This window comes from Thermobia domestica, chromosome 13 (genome assembly GCF_964235325.1).
Source record: "Thermobia domestica chromosome 13, izTheDome1.hap1.1, whole genome shotgun sequence".
Taxonomy (NCBI): Eukaryota; Metazoa; Arthropoda; class Insecta; order Zygentoma; family Lepismatidae; genus Thermobia; species Thermobia domestica.
The window spans coordinates 186,240,843-186,258,849 of NC_137466.1; the positions used below are offsets into that span (position 1 = coordinate 186,240,843).

The window sequence follows — 18,007 nt, forward strand, 5'->3', positions numbered from 1 at the left end:
GGACCTACAGGTTAAAGTGGGATTCGAACCATTGCTCGGGTTTGTATCCGAGGCGGAGGGCTCCCAGAGGGATTTAGAGCCACGCCCGCAGAAGGTCTTAAGCATTTTCATTTAAGGCCTTTAAGCATCTCTGGTACACGCCGGGATGGGGTACGAGATAGCATATGGGAAGGAAGTTGGTTAAGGCCTAGTTTTATAGGTACTATCACATTCTTTGATTGGTATGAGAGGGATAAAAGCTGGAAATCCTCAGTCAGGATGGTAGGCCGCTGGACGCGAAATTGCGACCTTCCGAATGCGAAGCCAGCACTTTACCAACTGATCTATGGCCGAGGTAATTAAGAGCTATATTGTATATGTTAACGCTGTTGACTAAGCTCCCCACCACTTTCTTTTCTTTCTTTCTTTCTTTTTCTTAAGATTGTGGGAAGTTGAAGGTCACTATCACAATTTTGGATAGCAAGCAAGATAGAATTTAATAAGTCTGTGATCTGAAACGATTATTCCTGTAAACAACTTATTTTTTGTTTAGATTTTTGAGTAGTCAGCGTGTGACACCATTATTCACAGCTATTCAAATTTCTATACAGAAAGTAAATTGTTTACACAGCTGATCCTTTTAGATCATAGAATTACTTAAATTCTGTCTTGCTTGCTTTCCAAAATGGTGATAGTGACCTACAACTTCTCACAATCTTCAAAAAACGGAAAAATTAATGAGGAGGAGCTTGGTCAACACCCATAACAATAGATGTTAGTGTTTTATACGTATCTGTAATAGTATTATTAACCGAAATAATGATGGATTCTTCACATCATTTTATGTCAAAATAATTTTCTGTTATAATGTCCATTATGTTTTTCCGGAACCGATTTAATAATGTGTAATCCATCTGTTCTTGTGTGCTGTGTACGCACCAGTAGATTGATAACATGTCACGAACTTGATCCCGGTAAAAGTCTATTGTTTAGCTTGTGAAACCGGTACTCGTGAAATGTGCTTTAGTGCATAGGCGTTTTTGTAGGAAATACGCAGATTAACTACCGGTGTTTCTCTGAAATACTAATTATGACGAGTGTGGAAATTGTGCGTTAAAATACATTATTATTTTGTATTGAAAAGTCATTATTATCTATATATATAAAAGAGAACGTACAAAATCCTTTGTCCGCTCATCACGCTAATACGGCTGAACCAATTTCTTTCATTTTTGGGGGGTTATTAGGATTTGGACCCTAGATGGTTTTTATCATATCACTTTAATTTTTAATTACCAGTGTCTTGAGATAATTGACCATTCAAGTGTCCATAACGTACAAATCCTTTGTTATTAGTTCATCATAGGTAAAAATAAACGTATTTATATGCAACCCGCATGACCGTGTCACTCGGCGGGTTAACATAAATGACAGGCGATATACAGCGGAAAATAGCTTGAATCTTCTGTTTAAAATTTTTTAATTGATTTGCTTATTTTTACAGACACTTTTACAATATGCCAGCACCGGGATGACCGCAGCGAAGCGGGGCGGGTTAACATAAATGACAGGCGATATACAGCGGAAAATAGCTTGAATCTTCTGTTTAAAATTTTTTAATTGATTTGCTTATTTTTACAGACACTTTTACAATATGCCAGCACCGGGATGACCGCAGCGAAGCGGGGCGGGTTAACATAAATGACAGGCGATATAATGTTAAGATTTACTGCAATCTTCTATGGTTTTTATCATATCACTTGAAAGCGAAAAAGTAAAAATTATCTAAGTAACAAAGTTTATTGCGTTCCGGGGTGACCGCAGCGAAGCGGGGTGAACGCTGCTAGTTTTTTTATATAAGTGATTCAGGATTCCCACACCATGTGATTAAACAAAATGTGTCTGTTGTAGGTCTGAATTCGACATTTGCCACGAGCAGTTCCTGACACCAGTCGAAGTACCAGATACTGAAATTTCGTTGAGAACTGCAACCAGGAAAGCAGCATTAACCCCACAAGGGTTCACACGTTGTGTGTGCAAGAAAGCATGTATTTCGAAAAGATGCTTGTGCAAGAAGAAAGGTTTTCTCTGCAACTGAAAATGCCATGATAGTTTACCTTGTGGTAACAAATAGAAACATTTCAGATGTTTTAGCAATAAAAACGTTTTTCTTTGTATTTCATAATAAATATACAATATTACGTCAGTAGATTGGCTTTGGCACCACCGAATTGAATAAGTAGTAGTGCAATAGTAGTGTGTATTTTACCTTGTGCTAACATACAAAAGCATTTCAGATATTTCTGCAAAACGGAAGTCTTTTCTGTGTATTTCTTAATAAATAAGTGTTTCTATAGAATTGTGTTTGAACGACAAGGATTCACATGTTATGCATGCAAGAGGGCTTATATTTCGCAAGGTACTGCAAAAACAAAGGATTTCTATGATATTGTGAGTGCCATAATACGTTTTAGAAATATATAGAAACATTTATGATGTTTGTGCAAAAGAAAAGTTATTTCAAAGGGTCTTAATAAATACATTTCTTCAGGTTTCACTAGTAATATTGTATTTTAATGAAAATAAATAGTAAACTACGCATTCTTAATAAGCGTTGTCAATTTTACAATTCACTAATTAATACTGAGTTAATACGAAAGGCGTGCTTGGGGTCCCTGGTTCGATCCCAGCTCGCGCCGTGTGGACTTTGTGGTGGACAAACACCGTGCTCCTGGGTTTTCTCGGGGTTCTCCCGTTTCCTCCCACTTTCTTCATTCCACCATTTCACACATTTCTCATTATCACCGTCTCCTTTAGCCTAACCGGCATAAGCGTGGGACGTTAAACTTAAAGATTTCATTTCATTTCCTTTTAATACGAAAGGCTGACGAAACTAGTTTTAACTAGGGTATTCTGGTTTCAACAGATTTCGGGTTTTGACGGTAACACATTTCAGTTAATACTAGTTTTGACTAGTAATAACACGTTTTAACTAGAAGGAAAAATAGTAAAAACTAGAACTACCTAACTAACATCGTAAATTCTAGTATTGACTAGTTAATACTAGTTCTTTCGAAGCGGCTTTGAAAAAACTAGTTTTAACTAGGAAATTCTAGTTTAACCTAATTTCGGGTTCTGACGGTAACATATACATTAGAATGCAACATGTAACTTATTTGTTATTTAATGCGCCCTGAAAGATTAAACATTTATTTATAACAACACTGTTTTAATAATAATCAAAACATACAGTAATCACAGTAATTTGTAATCATAGTAATTTGTGTTTCACCCTCGTTAATTATATTAATAAACGACGATGTTTTTGATAATAATGAAATAAATATAATTAATGTAATAAAAGATAAGTATTATTGAAGTGTACGATTTGTTATAAATATATCTATATATATGAAATGTAATAAAGATATATACGAGGTGTGATCAAAATATGAAGAACATATATAAAGTAAGAGCACTATTGTAAACGGACCAGTGGTTCTTGAAGATAAAAGCCAAGCTCACTCATGACTTTTATTATATTCAGTCCAATTGTCGGGCGACATTTTATATAACAAAATACTTTGGATAGATTAATAATTACCTGTACCTTGGGCAGAAAGTGCTAATACATGTGCACTATACTTAATAGAATGTTAATTTGATAATAACAAAAGAAGAATGTTTTGGAGATATGTAAATGATTATTATGGGATAGTTGTTACTATGTAAAAAATATTATTATGGATACCTAGTCAGCAAGTTTGTGTGCTTGACAGTTTGAAGGAAAATATATTATAAAGTATATCAGCTAATAAATCATTTTAGCAACGTTCATCGACGTTATCATTTTAACAGAAAAGGTGAGAATAATGCTATAAAATTATTAAAGATAATTTTTACATGCAAATTAATACTACCACTCAATATTTGTATATCTTACTTAGACGGACCAGGTTGACGACTACCCTTGGTGAGTCGTTATAATATATATATATATATATATATATATATATATATATATATATATATATATATTGTATGTCCATGTGTGTGTCATACAGGGTCGGATTTAGGGGTGCACCCCCTCCCTTAGTTGTAAATACTGTATATACTATCTAAAATGAGAAGCTAGCAGTGAAAATAGCAATACTTTCCGAAACTCTCTGCCGTTATGTCTCCGTTCGGGGCTTAAAAGAAAGAGGAATTCTGCAAAAGCAATAGTTTGTCGATTTTCTGAAGGTTGAAAGAAAAGAATTCACCAATCAAAGCAATATAGCATTTGTCAAGTAGGGAAGAAAACAGAAGCCAGGAAGAGAGAAGAACAATTTTCCTGCATATCACTTACGACACTCTTTAAATATCCTCCTCCCCGTTCTATGTATCAGGTGTAAAGAATATTGTCACATATCACTTTGAAGAGTTTCAATGAGACTTGTTATTTTGGTAGTAATGGTGCACCTCCTTCAGAAAATCCTGGATCCGACCCTCTTTGTCAACATCTACACACGCACTCACATCATCAACTGTGGCCAGAATGGAGAGGGTCAAAAGTTAGAAGTGGAATTCGTTGATGGAAACGATATTCAAACCGGAAGTGGTACAAATAACCTATTTCCGGTTTTAACTTTCATCACAATAGAGCAAGACCAGAAACAGCTGAGAAGCTGTTACCTGCAACCGATTAAGCGTCCCAAGAATACATTTCATCCTCACCCTCAACTCTGTACTGAAACCAGAAGTAAGAGACATCCACTAAACCTTCTGGTTTCAATATTCCTCTACGTAGAACAAAAACAACAAGAGATAGCCAAGTGAATCTGCGTAGCGTAGTGTGAGATTGCCGCTGGAGACACTCGGGCAGGAAAGTATAAAAGGCTATCCAGGACATCCATCCTGATTGAGGGTTTTCCTAGATTTTCCTTATTCACACCAGGTTAATTCCAGGATGGTACCTAACATAAAGGTTGCAGGTCGCTTCCTTTCTCCCCCATTCCTTTCTTCCTTCCTCACTTCTCCGGAAGTGGCAGAACTCAACCATTTCCGGTTTCAAAACGTTGATCGCTCTAGAAGCTTCCCAAGAATATATTCAATCTCCACTCTAATATCTCTACCAAAATCGGAAGTGTTAGAAGTCTACTACCGTTTCCGGTTTCGTCCTAATTGAAACTGTATATATATATATATATATATATATATATATATATATATATATATATATATATCACGACATACAAACCAAAACTCCTTCGCGTGTGAAATCGTACCATCACAACCGGAACATTATGGAATCTTGTGATAGCCTACCTGAATGCTGGCTTGTATTGTGATTACCTTTAGGAGATGACGCCAATTATAGATTAGAATATTGTGATCATTTTGAGCTTAAAAGTGAGCAGGACTTAATACAACTTGGATTTAACATGGCCAATGTCTCATTATTCAAAGCATTTCAAAATGATTTGAACTATTTCAACTCCTCGTTATTTCTTTTATTAACTGTGCAAATTACTTTAAATTTCACTCATAAGAGCTATAACTGTCCACGTTTTAGTGGTAAAAATTGTAATTCAGTAACTCACAAATGTTCAGTGTGAGTTCCTTTTGCTACCTTGCATCAGTGATGCTAACGTGAAACATTATAAAATTCCATGTCAAGAGGCAAAAACTCCATTTTGCCCTTCAATTTCCCACGTTATACTAATTACAAAATTTATTTTTTAAAAAAAAAAAAAAAATATGAAAATTAAAACGTTGCTGGTCAAGTTTAGGCATACCATATTTGTCAAAATTTACAAGTAAAACTCAACACTTGGCAATGACAGACATGTTTATAAGGACAAGCTTCTGCAAGCGGCAGAGTTAAACACTAACTAATACAACTGTATTTGAGGTTTATAAGTGTGGGGTTACTAGTGTAAAATCGTTACAAGAGCTTTACGATGGTTGAAATAAGTGAATACATATGAAAAATGACTATATAATAGATACTATTTTCCACCGGCGGAGTATTTTTGCATAATGTACAAAGCTGTATTTTATATATACAAGTGTAGCGTTATTACTGTGAAACCATTACAAGTGTTATTAGAACTCGTATCATTGCGAAAACCCACCACCCATTGCCCTTGCGTATGCGTTTACTCACCGTCGTTGACGCACTAGCTCTCTTCGGATGCTCCCCGCGCGATCCCACTAGAGATGTGGGTCGGGTAAATACCCAGTGGGTAGGTAAATATAAAATGGGTATTTACTCCTTTTGTATTTACCTATCCAAAAAAAAGGGTATTTTCCGAAAGTTCAATTATTTTGAAGTTTTAAGAATTGTTAACCATACTGGTGACTTTTTTTTTTTTTTTTTTTTTTAATATTTTGGGGTCTGTCCAGCGTGTTTTCTCATTTATTCACTATAAATATGCAAAATAATAACCAATTGACCCCGTTCATGTGCGATGCGGGTTTGCAGGCAATTTTGACTATGGCCCACCCGCAATACAATTTTGGATATTATGTTATTCTAGGTTACAACGATATCTAAAACCTATTTTATATATATATATATATATATATATATATATATATATATATATATATATATATATGTCGTAGAACTTCATAGGTAAAGAGGAGATCAAACTATTGAATCGAGTGTTTTGAAAGAAGGAAATGGTGAGGATGAGCTGTTACAACTTTCAGACAAAGCCCTCTTGTACTCATATACATGCATCTAAGTTTGAACAACATCGATCAAGCCAAACTTGAGAAATAATTAACTTTTCCGAGTTTAAGTCATTGCTCACGAACAAATTAGAGTTTTTGTTGAAACATGAGAAATTAATGTCTCCTTGGGGTACCTACATTACCACCCTCTTGTCGTCTCAGGATTGATCTCGGACTATTTCACTAGACTTATCCACTTATGCCTTTTCTTCACCAAAGTGTGAACGGCTTTTAAACTTGGATTAGTTTCGCCAAGACTTAATCAATTAAGAAATCGTAGTATGACTTTAAGCCTTAGGTTGTCCAAACATAGAAATCATATATAAACCCTCTTTGTTAAATCTTTGGGAGACAGCTCCAGTTTTAAATGTAAAGTCTGTGATATGCCGCCGATTTTCAAGAACCCTATCAAGTTATTCTGTATTTTCATTTGAGAACAGATGTTTTGAGACTCCTTCAATCCAACATTTTTTCCCGAAATGTGCAATATTGAAATTCTCAGAAATGTTTTACAGATAACTCAGACAACCGTCGTACGAATAAAAGATAAACGAAAGCTGAATCATGTATCTAAAGCATTACATATCAGAGACTACAACTAATTGAATAAAGACGACCAAAATTATCAAAATCTTTCCGAGTCGAACATTATGGAGGTTCAAGTTAATGAAAAGATGGTATCTTATGTCTACTAGTTTCCAACTTAAAAGAACATTTGAAGTAATTTTAATGAAAGGAGAAAGCGAGTTTGATATAGTATGTATAGTCGCATTTATTACACGAAAAAAAAAATCATCAATTTCCATCAAATATAGAGGCTTTTCTTGACTTTTTATGGCTTCTTAGGTTCAACGTTACTATTTCGGATTTTTGATAGAATCTTAATATTGATGTTTCTTAAAACAAATTCCGACGTATGGAACCTTAATGAAATCTTACAGGAAGCGTTGAAGGAAAGCATTGCCAAAGCGATCTTCGTTAGTGGGTGTCCCCTGTCACTTGTTGATCACCCTTTGTGGAGTGATTTTTTTTAAAAGAAAATTCGTCCTTCGTATGCTCTCCCATCAATGTATCACCTGGCTACGAGTTACTTGGATGCTCAATAGAATGAAATGCAAGGGAAGTTAAAATGAAGTTAGAGGAATCAAGAAACCTGTATTTACAGTGTGACGGTTGGAGTAACTTAAGAAATGAATCTATCAGCTATTTCGTCATTTTAAAGCCTGAACCTATTTTTGTTGATTTCGCGTTGTCGAAAGAAAATAAACACGACGCATATTACTTGTCTGAAGAGATTATGAATGTTCTGTAAAAACAAAACCCTGAAAAATTTTTAATAATCATAGAAGACAACGCGTCCAACATGAGAGCAGCTTTTAAATTAGTAAAACAGATATCGTAGCATCGTATCTTTGGGTTGTCTTGCTCATCTTCTCCATTTGCTTTGTTCTGACATCATCGGATGTCCATCGGTAAAGACATTACTGGGAAATGTAATTGATGTTAAACAATCAAACATAGCCATCACTTGCGAGCACTATTTACACAGAACTCGAGGGAGAAAAGGGTTACAATTTCGTGAAAGTTGTCTGAAAAAAACAAGATGGGGAAACCATTTACAATGCCTCCAAAGTGTGCTTGTCAATAAAACTGGGCTTCAGACGCTCGCGTGAGTGAGGAATCGTCATTACCCTCAGAAATTAAGAAAATACTTCTTGATGTTGTATTCTGGAATTGTATTGAAAATATTGTAGCCATTTTGAAACCTATAGTGGATTTGATTAATTGCTTCGAGTAAAACGAGTATCAGATAGACACTTTGCACTCAAAATTCCAGAGCCTTCATCTAACTGACCGTACAGTTATCATCGTCAATCCTTTCGAAAACAGAAGAGCAATCAATGATGGAAAAATTTAAACAAAGAAGTGAATCCGGCTTGGGTCCAATTCATCTGGCTGCAGATCTCCTCAATCCCACTTTTCACGGCTGCAAATTGATCGCTGAAGAATTGCTGGATGGAGTAAACTTCGTTTGTGAAGTTGGAAAACAAATGGAATTGGATTCTGTTTTACTGAGATCACATTTGACTGACTATAGGAACAGGGAAGGAAATTGGGCAAGAAAGTTTTTGTGGAACGGAGTGGAGCAAATGAGCTCACTACTTTGGTGGAAAGGGTTTCGAGACATCATTGAATTAGCTGATGTTGCCATTCGAATCCTTTGTGCTCCGGTTACATCTGCTGGCACAGAAAGAACTCTCTCTACATTTAGTAAAACAATAAATCGTTTATCATTGGAGAGGACAGGAAAACTAACATAACAGAAACTAACATAACCTTCTTATAACTGGAAGCTTTTGAATAAGAGATTGCCTGAAGTTTCACGGATGCAACACTCAGGACCAGAATCATCAAGGAACAAGTCATCAGCTGTTGGCATGGAACAGAACAAGACACCAGAGACATTGGAAGAGAATACAGAGAAATGGGTGACAGAAGGAAATGAAGAAGCGAGTAATACTGATGTTGATATTGAAGAATTATGTGATGATTCCGACTTTGATCTTACGGTTGATTCTGAGTAGGACAGTAAAATTTGTGGTCGTTTTATAGTACGTACTTCAAATATGGTAGAGGTTAATTGCGGTTCTATATTGAATAATTTAAAATATAAATATTACTGAGTTACTATACAGCTTAATGTTGTTTATCACATTAATATTTTAAATATGCTATTCCAACAAATTATTTCACAAAGCATTATTGTTAGTGTTGAACTCCATTTAGTGAACACTTCTAAAAATCAGGAATTAGTTACTTGAGTGTTTTACGAAATGTTATTCCTTATTTTATGGATAATTTTCTTTCAACGGCATATTTAGTAAATAATTTAATCGATCAATTTATTAAAATTAATTACCTTGATTATTCTGCAACTTTCGTAATCGGTAAATGTGTATTTTTTTAAAGTTTCTAAGTACTTTCAAGGTTATTAGTTACTAAAGTCGAGGTTTTTTTACTATGATATAACTATATCAACAACTTCGTTGTTACAGTGTAGTTTCTTAAACAGACTAATTTATTAATTCCGTAAACCAAGTGTAAAACTTATTGGTCCAATTCTTTGCATACTCGACAATTCAGTACATCTTATTGCTTATAGATAAAATACCAAAAATAACATTATTTTTCGTGAAGAAAGTAACGAGCCGTATTGTAATATCAATTCAGTTTTTTAATTATTAAAAAGGTTGTTTTCATCATTACTATTCAAACATTTTTAAGGTAATGTTAACAACACACACACACACACATATACATACATATACACACACACACACACATATATATATATATATATATATATATATATATATATATATATATATATATATATATATATATATATATATAAACTTGTTGTAAACTATAGATGTTTAAAATAGGAAAGCAATTATTAATAATTCATTTTCGGCCATTAATAAATTTGTTAAACCAAACGAAAACGTATTTCTTTAGTAATAAAGATCCTGCTGTTACTTAAATACTTTAGTTAGTGTGTTCATCGGTGATTTGAAAAACTGGAGAATGTATTGTAAGATAAAAGAAGATGAGCCAGATTGAGAAAAATGGAGAGAGTTTCATGAGAGGCGAACCTAAGGAAGAACTTAAATTCCGTGTCATTAATACCAGGAGCTGCTGACAGGCAGAATACTTAATAATAATGTATGACTGGTCTGGTGATATCTGACTTCACTTTCTTTAGTCATCGTTACGTTCTGTCATCAATTTTAAATTTTCGTGTTGGTTTGATCCACTACCAAATTCTACCGCGCAGTTGATTGGACGCATCAGGGGCACACCAAGGTAAGAATTCACAGGGTAGAATGGATAATGATTTTCCGCCAAGGGTAATAGAAGGAAATTTAGTATAAGTAGATAGAAAACTATGGTGAGTAGGTAGGAAATCTGACTGTATTACTTAATAAATATCAAATGCATTGTTTAATTACTAGAAAAATATTAATTAGGTGGTTATTTAGTGCTCCTGTTGGTGATACAAATGACCATTATATTTTTCATTGATAGCGATAAAATCTGTTTATTGCTAATTGAAACATAAAATACCCACTAAAATACCTATTTTGGGTAAATACCCGGGTATTTACCCGCTGAAATAAATACCCAGGTATTTTACATCTCTAGATCCCACCAACTTCACCCTGCTTCGACTTGGTTAGATACAATCGTGTCTTTTTGAGGCTATCTAGCACACTTTGGTTCGTTTTTTTTTTTTTTTTTTTTTTTGCACTGTTAGCTTTTATGCTATAACACCCGAACGCTGTATTTATATACGCTTGTAAAAGAATTGTAATTTTTCAACAATTACTTCTAGTGGTCTCCTTAAATTTCATGTCATGTCGCCCAGCCCAAATCTTTCTGGGGGGTCATTAAGAAGGTAATTAGAGAAAGAGTTTGAATTTTTCAATATTCGAATGACGTGTCTAAACTTCGTCTGTATGAGTGAAAGCATTGTGTCACACATTTTCTTCAATACATGAGTAAACTAGCAGTAATTTTCGATCTTGTATGTTTATCAAGTAGTTAAATTATACTTAAAAAAAAAAAAAAAAAAAAGAGCTGGAAATGTTAGCGAAAACATGTATATTCTGCCGTCAAGATTTCGCATGTACATAACTCTTTTGTTTCAACTTATTGTAATATTCGCAAGAGTACTAGGAGAACTTTATTCTTAAGTCGTTTTATGTAGAACGTTTTCGAAGTTGGTTGATTCTCAATTTCCATTTTACTTTTCCCCATTAATTATATTATTTGTATTTAAAAATAAAATAAAAACACTAGAACACAATTTACACTTAGAACTTGTTTTTTGAGAACTACAAATTACTTCTGCACTAGTACTTATTGTTCGGTGACAAAAGTAAAGATACCTCTGAACTGCAAAAGCGCATTACTGCTGCACTGCTGCAGTGCAGACAGTTGATGAAAACATGCTAAAACGTGTCTACGAGGAAATAGATTACCGAGATGCATGTATTCATAGTAACAAGAGGTGGTCACATTGAACGTTTATGAGTTACTTATGTTTTTTTTTATCACTGAAAGTTAAACAGTTTTTGTACTTACGTTAGGTATAAAATTTTAAATAATTTGTACTATTAATAAACAAAAACTTATAAGGAGTTAAAGCAATGTTCAAATCATTTTGAAAAGCCGTATATCGTGGGTGTATTAAATATTTTGATTTTTTTAAAAAATGGAGCCACAGTTCAATGTAAACAACATAGCAGTGGCGGTGGAAGATTCATGGGCATATTAAAATTCGAAAAAATAAAATGAAATCTTTAAGTTTTACTTTCCACCATTATGCCGGCTAAGCTAAAGGAGGTGGTAATGTTAAGAAATGAAGGAACTGGTGGAATGAAAAAAGTGGGAGGAATCGTAAGAACCCGTAGAAAAGCCACGCTCACGATGTTTGTCCACCACAAAGTTCACTTGACGCGAGCTGGTATCGAACCAAGGACCCTATGCACCAGAAGTGAACACACTACTACTGAGCCACAAGAAAATATACTAGTAATCGAATATAAAAGACAAGAGAAGAATTATTTTTCGGTTATGTTTGTTTTATATTAACAGTATTCTCTCTGTATTTGTCTCTGTGTTCCAGTAAATCTCGCCACCAAAAATTAAGAAAATAGAGAAGGTAAAGAAATGTAAATAACGTTTCTGAAAAGTAGGTCAGAGAAGATTCTGTGCACAAGGAAGACGTATTGAGCCGTGAAAGAGCGTTGAATCACGTTCCTTATTTCCGACCTGTCGTAACATCATGTGACGAAGAAAACTCAAGCGAGATCCCCTGAGAGTTATGGCTGTATCTGCTTCGTATCTCTCTCTCTTTCTTTCTTTCATTTTTCTCTCTTTTTTTTTTTTGTTTATTTCAAATAAACACTGTTTCCTTTTCTTTTAGCAGTATTTTGTGTTGATGAAGAGCATATTTTTTTAAAAAAATCTTTTCGCGCTTCCTTTTTTACTTCTGCAGACGTTTACCAGTTAATTAACTTTATCATAAAAAAATGTTAGACGTAAAAACCTAAAAGTGATGTGACGTATAGATAGATAGAACGCAAGAAGATGTTTTCTGCCTACATTAACAGCAATACTTTTTTTCTTTTTTTGTTTTCTACTACTACAAGAAAAAGAAGACCTGACGCCATTTTATTACACAAATTTATTTAACTTGATTTCTCTCTCTTTTTTTTTTTTTTTTTTTTTTTTTTTTTGTCTATCAGTTTGGATCGAAATTTGTAAATAAATAAATTGTCGTTCACTTCTACTGTCACAGTTTTCTTCCGATTTTCCTCAATGCAATGTTTATCTTCGATGACAACAATATCTCCATGTTCCAAATGAAAAATACACACACACACACACACACACACACACACACACATATATATATATATATATATATATATATATATATATATATATATATATATATACCGTCAAATGGGGTGAATAGAAACAAAACTCCCAGATTAGTTTTGGATTTATCTGAACGATAAATTAATCAAGAAAACTGAAATTTCTTAACATAGTCTTATACGGCTAAAGTGTCCAGGGCAGAGACAAAATGTTTTACTGAGTTGGGAACACTGAGGTAGACGGCAGTAGCATTAATGTGTTACTGAAATCTTACACGGTATTTTAGCGCTCCTTAAACTTTCTTGGTAAGTATGACATTTTTATATTTGTTGCATTTGAACATATGCCTATTTTGTAGTTTGTTGTTTCATTTACTGACGTTCATAGTAAAAGTTTTCCTTTTGTAAATTATTTTTAATCAAAATTTAACTTTACTGGGTTATTGTTATGATTTTTAATTAGTGGGGTGAATAGAAACACTTCTTGGGAAATTCTTGAAATTCCTCAAGGAGTGGAAAATTCTTGAGGAGCAGAAAAAAGGACCTGATAGGAATGTATCAACCATCTCTAAGAACAAATTTCCAAGTCTTCTGAAAAAAAAAGTGTGAAACTGAAGGAGGAAAATATCAGGGCTGGATTTGAAAAGTGTGGAATTTTTCCCCTTTGTCGAGACCAAATACTGAGGATGTTGCGAAAAAAAGACACTGAACGAGAAGAAACAGAACAGCAAAAGTCATCTCAGACTGTAAACCGTTCCCTTATGGATCTTCTCAGAAGCATGAGAGAAGATGAAAAAATTAAATAAGGGAAGAAGAGAGTACGAATAGATGTTTCTGGTAAGAGTTTTGGTTTGTTTTCTGAAAATGATACATTTTCATCAAATCACAACGAAACTCAACCTACCTTTGTATTGTCGGAAGAGGAGAAAGACAACACTCCAGAAGACAACATTCCAGACGATCACGAACTAGATGATGGTCTTCTAAAGCTGGTGATTTTGCTGTGGTAAAATGAGAAGCTAAAACTCGATGAGACTATTCAGCACCCAAGTGCAAAAATGGGAACATGATGCATATGTGGGAGTGTTTTATAAGAGAGCACATAAACAATGAAATTTTCAGAACGAAACTGTTGGGTTTTATTAGGAGTTCGTCAGCACGCTTTAAGTATATGATAACTTTCGGGCCCCTTCGTAGCTAAGCGGTTAGCGTACGCGCCTTTGGCGTGGGAGACCCGGGTTCGATTCCCGGCGGGAGCTCATGTAGTTCTGATTCTACGTTAATCAGTAGGTCCACGTCTCATATAGCCTCGCTGCTGAATCAACTCAACTCAACTCATGATAAGTTTCCCTGATGATTTCAGTGGTTTAAATCTTATTCAAATATCATCAAAACTATATGGTCGTTTATACCTATATTGTGCATTGTATTGTTTTATAAGTTTGTAACTTATGCAATACTGGTCTTATTGAACTAATATCTTGCAGGTATCAAATAAATCGTTCGTTTCAACAAATACGCTGTTTCTTTTTTACCTTTCCAATAGTATAAAAGAAACAACAATGAAAATAAAGTAATTGTTTCTATTCACCCCTACCCATGGGGTGAATAGAAACATTAAGAAAAATCAAGGTGAAGAAAAGTGGAGTTGATAAATTAATATGACGTTTACTGAAATTCATTAGCATATTAAGACCTTTCTTTTGGAATAATCTGATACGCGAAATCTTTAACATTACCAGACTTATATTCTCATATAGCCAAAAATGTGTTTCTATTCACCCCATTTGACGGTATATATATATATATATATATATATATATATATATATATATATATATATATATATATATATATATAAGAAAAAACAGAGGTAGTAGATTCTTTTCTCCTAAGTTTTTGCCTAGACATATGAATAGTATGTATTTCAATTACTGCATATACGAGGAGTGATCAGAAAGTAAAGTTACAAAACCTGCAGTGAAACGTGTATATACTATGTCATATAATCAATACAGTCAACATATAGTACATTAGGTTATTTTTCGACATAGTCTCCATATCAGCTGAGGCCCTTGTCGCATCGTGAAATGTTAGAACATTCCTTCCTGGTAAAAATTCTGTCCTTGTGTGTTCAGCCACGTTGTCACGAAGTTTCACTTTCTCGTTTGAAGGAAGGCGACGGCCCCCTAGGTGCTTCTTTAAGTGCGATAATAGGTGAAAGTCGCTTGGAGCGAGGTCCAGGTTGTAGGGAGATTGGTCGATAGTGTGCCAGCGAAGCTCCTTCAACAGCGTGGTGGTTTTCTTCTTCTGGGTCGTCGGTGACGTTTTCTGTACCAAGCTGCAAACTTTTGACACCATTCTGCTACACTGATGATATATTACAGTCTCTTCGTGTATATATAATTCTTTCAGGACAAGCGTGATTATATATATATATATATATATATATATATATATATATATATATATATATATATATATATATATATATATATATATATATATAGGATGTTTCTTATAGAACGTCCAGTGCTTATAAATCAGAAGCGGCTGAGAATTAAAAGATAAAACAAAAACTCAGATAGGAAAATGTCATAGGCCACATCACATGGTGTTGATGTGATGATCCTCAGGGCCATCCTTGAAAGAGACTCAGTGGAAAACTTCAAATTTTCAAATGGGAACATGTATTGAATCATACATTCATTCAGTAGTTCTTGAAAAACGAAATAAGTTTTGTAGAAAACAATTTTCCATTTGGGCCACCGTTTTCAAAATGGCCGCAAAAAGTGGGTCCTGTATCAGATAAAGCGTCCAGTGCTTATAAATCAAAAACGGCTGAGAATACAAAGACGAAACAAAAACAAATAGGGAACGATGATAAAGCATATTAAGTGGTGTTTTTGTGGTGACCCTCAGGGTTCTCCGTGAAGGGATTCAATTTCAAATTGATACAGGGTCCACTCTTTGCGGCCACTTTGAAAACGGTGGCCCAAATTGAAAATTGTTTCCCACAAAAATTGTTTCATTTTTCAAGGACTACCAAATGAGATATGATTCAGTACATGTTCCCATTTGAAAATTTGAAGTTGCCTCTGGGCTCAATCAAGGAGGGCCCTGGGGGTCACCACAATAACACCATATGATGTGCCTTATGACATTTTCCTATCTCAGTTTTTGTCCTAAAAGAATTAAGTGCTTCAACTCTCCATCCCTTGATAAAATTCTGAGTACGCCACTGACTTCCATACTAAGTTTCGTCAAAATCGGATGAGTCTTACAGATTTTGTACAATCTGTACTATCTGTGTGCTTTTATTTGTTTAAAAAATATTTTATTATTATTATTTGTATAAATCAAATAAATCAGGAAAATATACATTGGATATTCAAAGAAAGTGTAGATACAAGGCGATTTTTCAATTTTTTATTCGGATGAAGTTCAAACTTTTATGATTGATAGACATTAAAATAAATATTTGTTTTTCCATTGTAGTTTTAATTTCTTCATTTTACTTCTGCAGATGCCACTCTTTTTTTGCTGTTTGGAATAAACTTGAACACTTGTTTTCAGAAAAGCGTTTTACTTCTTTGATCGTTTTGTGAATAGCTTATACTCGGTGCTCTAAATGGCGAATTAATTTGCTATAAATCTTTCATTTATCATTTGCAAAACAACTTTTATTAAAATGTGTTAATACAGTAGTTGTTATACATTAAATCAAAGAAATAATAAAAATAATAATAATTTGAAATTTATGATTAAATGTGTAGTCTGGACGTCATGGTTAACTGGCGATTGACGTTGGAGAATGGTTTGAATCCGTTCCTGACATAAAAACAGAAGCAATGATACAGAGTCTTGTGTCTGTTGTTTACCGAGAACTAAAATAAAATACGAACATAAAATTAGAAATACTCGCATGGGTTATTGAGATTCTTATCAAATGAATTTTTCTAACATTTAAGGTCTGTTGTTGAGATGTTATAAAGTGTATAATATCTTATAATACAATTGAAATGTCTAATGTTGAGTGAGACACGCTCGCATGCACGTTGAGTACATGAATTTCGTTATAGTACACAATTGGGAAGATTCTGGGCAAAATACATTTTGAGTAAGGAAGCGTCTTCCTGAGGAGTAGAATGATTCAGTTGTGAGGTACTGTTTCAAAGGAATAAACCTTAAGATTTCTTAATTTATAATTATTTTCGTTATTCTAAATTAGTTTATGAAGATTTATTTTATTTATTTATTTATATTCCGGGAGATTACTGGTATCTACGTGCATGCCAGTGAGAACCTTACCGCCTATGTACAGTTCTTTCTTTCATACGGAAAGTACGTTTATTCGGAACACTTGTAGGAAAGTATTATAAATGTTACATCTGTCAGCTATATGTTATATACGTCCGTCTCTATGTGAGATCCTTACCGCTTATATACAGTTCTTTCTTTCATACGGAAAGTGCGTTTATTCGGAACACTTGTAGGAAAGTATTATAAATGTTACATCTGTCAGCTATATGTTATATACGTCCGTCTCTATGTGAGATCCTTACCGCTTATGTACAGTTCTTTCTTTCATACGGAAAGCACGTTTATTCGGAACACTTGTAGGAAAGTATTATAAATGTTACATCTGTCAGCTATATGTTATATACGTCCGTCTCTATGTGAGTGAGATCTTTACCGCTTATATACAGTGCTTTCTTTCATACGGAAAGTACGTTTATTCGGAACACTTGTAGGAAAGTATTATAAATGTTACATCTGTCAGCTATATGTTATATACGTCCGTCTCTATGTGAGATCCTTACCGCTTATATACAGTTCTTTCTTTCATACGGAAAGTA

At 34.0% G+C, this 18,007-nt stretch overlaps 1 protein-coding gene across 2 annotated transcripts in view; it reads left to right on the forward strand.

Moving 5' to 3' along the window:
- LOC145668851 (uncharacterized) overlaps positions 1–18,007 on the forward strand; it is a 695,269-nt gene that overhangs the window by 189,412 nt on the left and 487,850 nt on the right. The window lies entirely within an intron of this gene.